The sequence below is a fragment of the Rhinolophus sinicus genome, linkage group LG07 (genome assembly GCF_036562045.2).
Source record: "Rhinolophus sinicus isolate RSC01 linkage group LG07, ASM3656204v1, whole genome shotgun sequence".
In the NCBI taxonomy this organism is placed as follows: Eukaryota; Metazoa; Chordata; class Mammalia; order Chiroptera; family Rhinolophidae; genus Rhinolophus; species Rhinolophus sinicus.
In genome coordinates this window covers 124,181,416-124,189,112 of record NC_133757.1, presented here as the reverse complement: position 1 = coordinate 124,189,112, position 7,697 = coordinate 124,181,416, and positions in this window count along the sequence as shown.

The window sequence follows — 7,697 nt, the reverse complement described above, 5'->3', positions numbered from 1 at the left end:
CTGCCAGCTGCATTCCAACCGCCCGGGGCGAGCCAAGCCCAAGACCTCAGCCCGGGTGGCTCCTTCCGCGTCTCCTCCTGAAGCACTTCCTTCACGTGGCTTCCAGGACTGCCCTCTGCCTGGGCAGCTCCCCTCTCCTGACTGCGGGGTCCCCCTCGCTTCCCCACACTCTGAACCCAGAGTGCATAGGTTCCGTCTCTCTCTTTTCTCCCCACGCTCACACTTCAGGTGACCTCATTCATTGTCACCACTCTCACTAAGCCACCTCACTCAGCTCATGGATGTTAATGGTTCCCAAATGTGTAACCGCCAGTGCCTGCCATGGTTTGCAGGCTCCCGGACCTAGCTGCTGCCTGGACGTGTCACCGGCAGCCCAAGCGTGATGTGTCCGCAGCTGCTCCCACCCCTCCGCCTGCGCCTTCACTGTCTTCTCCACCTCCGCCGCCCAGTGGCTCAGGCCTCGGAGCCATCCCTCACAGCTTCTGCCTGTCGCAGTGAAGATGTCGTGACTGAGGCCTCTGGGAGGCCACCCCCACTGTCACCGTCCGGATCCGACCATTGCCATCTCTTCCCTCATAACTGGTATCTCTCTTCCTCCTCTCCCCCTTCGGTCTGTCCTCAACACGATGGCAGAGATTCTGGAAAACTGTATCACATCATAGCACTTCTCACCTCAAAACGTCCCAGTGGTTTCTCAGTTCACTCAGAGAAGAGCAGACATCTGACAGTGACCTCTAAGACCCTGCATGAATGGTCACCTGTCACCATCTGACCTTATCCACCAACACTCAGCTTCTCCCCCACCTGTGGCATGCGGGCCACTTGCCCGTGGCGTGCCAGGACGTTCCCACCTCAGGCCTGGGCACTTGCTGCTGCCCCGCGTGGGACCATCTTACCCCAGGCTCCTCTCTTCCTTTAGGTCTTTACTCAAATGTCACTGCGTGCTGAGGCCTGCCCGCATCTCACGTCCCAACCATGCCGCCCTCCGTGCGTTATTCTTCCTGTTAGCACATGGCACTGCCCAGAGCTTTGTGAAGGTGGGGCCTCATCCTCCAGGGCCTGCCAACAAACATTCAGATGACATTTACATGGCGCTGTGCCCCCAACAGGTAGATACATACATCCAGGAAGCAAGGGATGGAGGCAGGAATGGTCGCTGACTCACTCCCAGTGATCTACTTGGAGAATGTGTTTCCTGTCCTGTCACTTCTGGCTTCTGGGCGTTCAGAGGTCCCCCAGGGGACACAGCAAGAGTCCCATAAGCTACAGCTGCCACCCGGGCTCTTCAGGCTGCGTTTGCCAAGCGACCCGCAGACAGGAAACGCAGTGCCAACCTGACTGTGAAATGGACCCTGATCCTCACAGGGGGCGCAGGAGGAGTTTGTCCACATCGGGTGACTCAGGCGAGCCCTCTGCCAGGGACAGCTATACGAGCCACAGGCTGAGAAGGGCACGGTTACGAGGGGTGAAACCACGATGCGAGGCAGGCCACGGAGAGCAGCGGAGATGCAGGGATGAGCTCCTGTGTCAGCCACACTGACAAAACCTTCAGCAGCCCCGTACCTGCCGTCATCCGCTAATTCCAGCATCTCAACTTTAGCAAAGAAAGCACATGGTGATGGGGGGAGGGAAGGGGGGTTTAAAATAAAACAGTAAAACAGTCATGCACTTCTAAATTCACCCAAATGTGTTTAGTCATCACAGTCATTTCTACTCCAACTCGGGCAAAACTTTAGGACCTCTGAGGAAAGACAGGGCCTCCTAGGAAGACCATAGGAACGGACGCCGTCCCTGGCTTCCGCTCCTATTTACCACCATTAGTCACCACCATCATAATTATTCACATGATCATAAACACTAATAGCAGCATAATTAGTATCAATCATGCTTTTCTCTTTCACCCATTGGTGGTGATTTTGTATGAATGTATAGGAGCCATTTTACATTTCTTCTGGAAAAATATGTGGGGCTGAGACATACCTATATCTATATCTATATCATCTATATCTATCTATAGGGGGTGCCAAAAAAAATGTATACCCATAACTTGCATTCATCTTTTGTTAACGGTATATATTGAGTATTACAATTTTCATAGTTTTTTTCTGTATATATACAGAGGGTGCCCAAAACTGTATACACATTTTAAGACAGGAAAAAACTGTACTAATATATACCGATAACAAAAGATGAGTACAAGTCACGTGTGACTTCCGCAATGGCAAGAGGCGCTCAAAGTGGTTCCCATCAGCGTCCACTACTGATTACGGCGAACTGCTCCTTGAGCAACGTTGACCAAAGTGTTAACATCTCTTAAAATGTGTATACATATTTTTGGCACCCCGGTGTGTGTATGTGTGCGTGTGTGTGTGTGTGAATAATTCATTTATAAAGTTAGTTTTAAAACAAACAAAAAACATCTTACAGAGTAAACAGTCTTGAAATGAGAGAGTGAAAGAATTAAAATAACCCGGGTTGTCTAAAGGAGTCCGGGCTTTATGCTGACAGTAAGAGTGAGTGGTAACCAGGAGTGGATGAAAGGACACACAAGACCACACTTGTTTGAAAAATAACTCAAATACTCATCAAAACAGATATGAAGGGCCAAGATGCAGAATGAAAGACAACCTAAGCAGCATAAGTGGTCAAACACCAGAGGAGAACACCACACATGACCCCCCCCGCCCCCAGGGAAAAGGATACTGGCCTTTCTAATCCCCTCCTGCCCTTCCAGAAATCATAAAGCCAGGCTCCCAAACTGGCCACATTTTTCTAGCCATAGCCATGTTGCTTAAGGTTATTTTTGTAATTTAAAACACCGATACGTATTACAGAACAGAAAGCAAAATCCGCACACTGGTAAAGTGAAACCTGAGACTTCGAAGGCACGGTTTCACCCATGGGGACTTGTTAGGCCAGCCCAACATGTACACGTTTACTCTTTCCTCTGCCCCTGGGAGCAAGCTGGAGAAGCACCTGTCTAGGAAAGGCTAGTCTCAGCCTTCATGGAAACCATCAGAACTAGTAATAACTGTAAATCTAAGATGTGTGCTAAAGAATGGAGATGTGATTTCTAGAAAATCTTCAAAACAATGCCGTGTTCCTGATATTGCCAACTCTCTGGTATCTTGGAGTAGCTAAAATGTGCTTCTTACGAAAGAAGTTCAGCTTCGATTTCGATAAACATTTTCACTCATTAAAATCGCCAGCCACCTGTTCAAGGTGGATCTCGCGGTCACTGAGTTTATTTTCTGGAGTTTTTTACCGTCCTGTACTGCCACCAGGGGGCCAAAAAGCTCACGTGCCTAACAGAGTTTGGGTCAGGTTGGCAACGTGTTCCCCCAAATGGGCTGCGGAGTCCTCTGGTCACAACGGTGGACCCTGGGGCCCAAGGTTAAGGCTGAGTTGGGGACGCATTTTCTGTGGGTGTGAAGCGTGCAAAGTAGGCGGCGTAGGGAAATGCCGGAGCGTGTAACAGCACCCTCCCGGGGCCTCTGAGTGGAGGAACTAACTGCACATCAGCACGGCGCCTGCTACGCCGGAAACCGTACTGCTATTACAGGCGTTTGTCATCATTACTCCAAGATGAAGACACGTGGTGGGTGCCGGTGCAAACAATCAAAAGACAACCCTAAACCCCACTTTTAAAGGGACCTGTGATGTCTGAAGGCAGATCTGAGAGGTCAGGTGAGATCCTAAAGTTAGACTCCCTCTCCCAGGACAGAAGTGTCACCTAACACAAGAGAGGCTGTGAATTTAAGGAAATGTAATGACTGTGGAGAGAAGCTAGCTCACCTCTGAGGTCTGAGCTCACATCTTGTTACACATCAGACCTTCCTACAGGAGAAAGGACCCACTTAGTATGACATGACACATGTGGCAAAGTTTCAATCATAATTCACTCTATCACAGAATAAAGTTTCTGGGTGTAATGAATGTGAAAACACCCAGTGCCTGTTCCCCTCACTCTTTACCACAGAACCCACGCCAGAGAGGGAGCTGTGCGGTGACTGGAGCACCTCCTGTCACCTTGCTGGCCAGAAACCTCACGGACAGAATGAGTGTGCAACGCTTCAGACCATGCTGGACATCACAGAGCTCACCTGGCATATTTACAGTCCAACCTTGCCTGTCTCTGCTCCCCAACTACTCAGATACTCATGAGCTCCGCACATGTTTTGGGCTCTTGATTATTTCTAAGTTAGGTCAAGGGGTCTCACAACATCAATCAAATCCTCTCAGGATGACTAACTTCTAATGGTTCAACTGGGCAGATGGAACATAGTTGGAACTCTCCAAATGTCTCCGTATTTTGAGGTTCTGGGCAGGAAGCTGAAGGACCCCAGAGCACAGGAAGTGTTTTTATCTTTCCTTCCAGAAAAAGGCAGTGATGTTGCAAAATGAAGGAGGAAGTGAGAAGTCACCCTACCCTGGCTTTGTTTATGGGACGGCTGAATTTGGATTTCTGCAGAGGCTGGAGAGTTCTTCCTGGCCTGGAAGGGATACACTAGGCCGGAAAGTGCCAACCTGAAATGTGCCTGGAGGGAACGTGCCCAGATAAAACTACATGTGCAGAGACCAGGTATGGCACGAGAAGAACGCTGGCATCACAGCAGACCAATTCGTCCTGGCAGAAAACAAGAAAGTGGGCCAGGTACAGTACTACGAATTCACATGTCTATATATGAATTAAGAAAATATAGGTTATGAAGATGTGAACTTGAAATTTTAGCAAAATGGGATGAATGCTGTGTCCGACAAAAGAAGATACTGTGAAATGGGATGAACAGCTAGAATGTGGGGATGGAAGACGATACACCATGTCGAATAGAAACAGCAGCTAACATTTATGGAGCACTTACTCTGTCCCATACGGCCATGTAAGCTCAAGGTATCCTGTGTTATTATCTGTATGTTTCAGACCGTAGACAGAGGCACAGAGAGAAGATGGAACTAGGGTTTGAATGCAGCCATCTGGCTCTGATGACCAAGACTTAAGCACCACCTCTCGGGCAGATTCGAGCTGCCAACAGAGGCAAAGAATGGGCTTCTTGTGAGATCATTTCAGTTGGGAATAAAATGAGAAAGAAAACTCAGATTCTTGTGTGACAGCCATCCCGCAGGCATCACTTATAATAGAGCAGTTTAACTTGGAGGGAAAATTGGCAGAGACAAAAGTGGTTGTGATTGGTGATTTCAGCTGCCAGGAACTGCTGTCCACATGTCCTCCCTTTCGCAGTTTGGTCCTGAGAAGCCACGGCTGGCCAGGGGTGGGAGGAATCACGGGAACAGGGTGGAAACTTTGAGTTTGGAGGCAGGCAAATGGTGCTGTTTTCAAAAAGCAGGCAGAGTGGGTGGAGGTGAGGAGTCTGGGAATTATGAAGGAAGACTGGATGTCAGTCCACATCAAAATTCTCTGTTTAAAAATACAGTTTTCAAATTTAGAAATGAAGCCATGTGAAAACCACTGAATCATACTTCATATTTTGCAGGGGTGGAGAGAATATTCTACATGTAGGTCAGTGGTTTCCAGTTCTCTCAACTCCAGCCTTTCCTGGCTAGAATCTACTGTGCCCGCCAGGCTAGACAGTATAGCTGCCCTTGCTGCACGCTGGGTTGTGTCGGCAATGGGGAATCTGGACTCACTCCTGTCATCGACCAGACACCCAGTGAGCCTAAAGTGAAATTCTGACTCACAGCCTGTTTCTGCTCATCACTGTGTCGGCCTGGACCACATGACTCGGCTTCCAGCTCAGCGTCTCTGCCTTGCTCTCTGGTTCCATGTGTCCTGGACGCTGACCCTCACTCTGATCCACGGGGTGCAGCTTCCCTTCGTTCCAGACACCGGCCTGTTGTAAATGGACTGATTGCCAGATGCCCAGTGCCACCTACTGCACGTCTGCTTGCTTCTCTAAGAGACAGGAAAAGGCAGAGCCACTGCTTACGTATGCCCGCTTAACTGCTCGAAGAAACTGCTAAGTGGCCACGCAGTGTGTCTGCTCAGATCCCCACCCCTCCCAGAGTGGGTGAGAGGACTCGCCAGCCCACGCCCATGCCAACAGCACCCCTTTCAAGTGGAACATTATCACATTGGACGGCGTCCAGAGGAGAGCAAACAGAATGGCAGAGTATGGCATCCTCTGAAAGAAACTTCAGATGTTTAACTTAGAAAAGAGCTCTCGTGTGAAAGAAGAACTCGAGTTATGCTTTACCATCTCCAGCGTGGGTGAAGTGCTGCTTCCCCACGTGTGTCCACAGGCAAGTCAGTGCACTCACACCTAATGCTCAACTCCACGGCACCACTCGCCCCAGAAGATGCTACTGACTTAGTTATTTGTGTAACGAAAAGATCAAGGGGCAAAATATCAACTGTGAACCATCTTTCTTTTTTGGTACCATGTTTGCTAAGGAGCTGACTACATCCCATAAGGTAATTGGAACAATGTAACAAGTTCTCGTTTTTTGTTTGGATCCCAACATTAAGACGACATATACTAGATGAAAATTGTCTAAGGGTCAATTAACTTATAAAAAGATGTTCAATCTTATCAATAGTTTTAAACTATAAGTAAAGAGCTTTTTTTATCTATCAGATTAGAAAAGATATAAAAGGCGGACAAAAGCTTTTTGCAAAGGTTTGAGGAGTTGAACACTTTCATGCATTGTTGGGTAGATTAAAAATTGGTATAAGCTTTCTGGAAATAAACCTAACAATGACAGAAACACAAAGTGTGCACATGCTTTAGCTCAACAATCCTACTTCTAGGAATTCATCCTAAGGAAATAATTCTGGATATACACAACACCTTAGCTGATAAGGACTTCCAAAAAAGTATTCCATTCATTTACACTAGTGAAGACTCGGAAACAAATGAAATATCCACCTGTGTGGGGTTTGGTATGTAAATTCCCGTACTAGGTACAGCGGAATGCGACGCCTTGAAGCAGATTTGTGTGTGGGTTATTTCCCTTTTGACCCTCCACATCTAGTTTTCACCTTGTTCCCCCGCCCCCCGCCTTGTGCCCCCAAGGGGCATCAATGAGCTCCCTCGTCCTCTGGCTTCTGGCTGGGTTGGCCACTGGAAGGCACTGGTAAGAAATGAGGAGCTGGGAAGATTGTACCATCTATTTCTTCCCTCTGTTCCCCCACTGCTGACTCACCGTGGTTGGTTGGCATCGGCCCTCTCCTACGTCTACTCCCCTGGGTCCTAGAACCACACTTCCTTTCACTCCTTTAGACCCGGAGCCCTGAGAGCTCCAGCTCCCCACTGCCGCTACCTAAGTTTGCTCAATGAAAGTAGGGGCCTGACCTTACTTCCAGTGTTTCCACAGCATCTAAAACTGTCTAGAACGAAGTTGATACTTAGTAAATATGTTAAGAAAATGAAAAAGCTAGCCACAAACTAGGAGAAAATGGTTACAAAGCCTATATTTCATAAATAGTGTCTAGGATATTTCAAGAATTCCTACAACTCGATAATAAAAGACAACTCAAAACTAGGCACTTGTAAAGAAATAAGATCCAAGTAATGCTCAGTGTAAATAAACAACCAGACATTTGATAAAAGAATGATCCCACTGCCATTACCACCCTCCTGTTTTACACTCACTCTGAATACAATGAAAGAGTCATTTCATATTTTAAAAAGATGCATTAATTGGCATACAGACGTGCCCATTTAAAAGGAAATCTAATA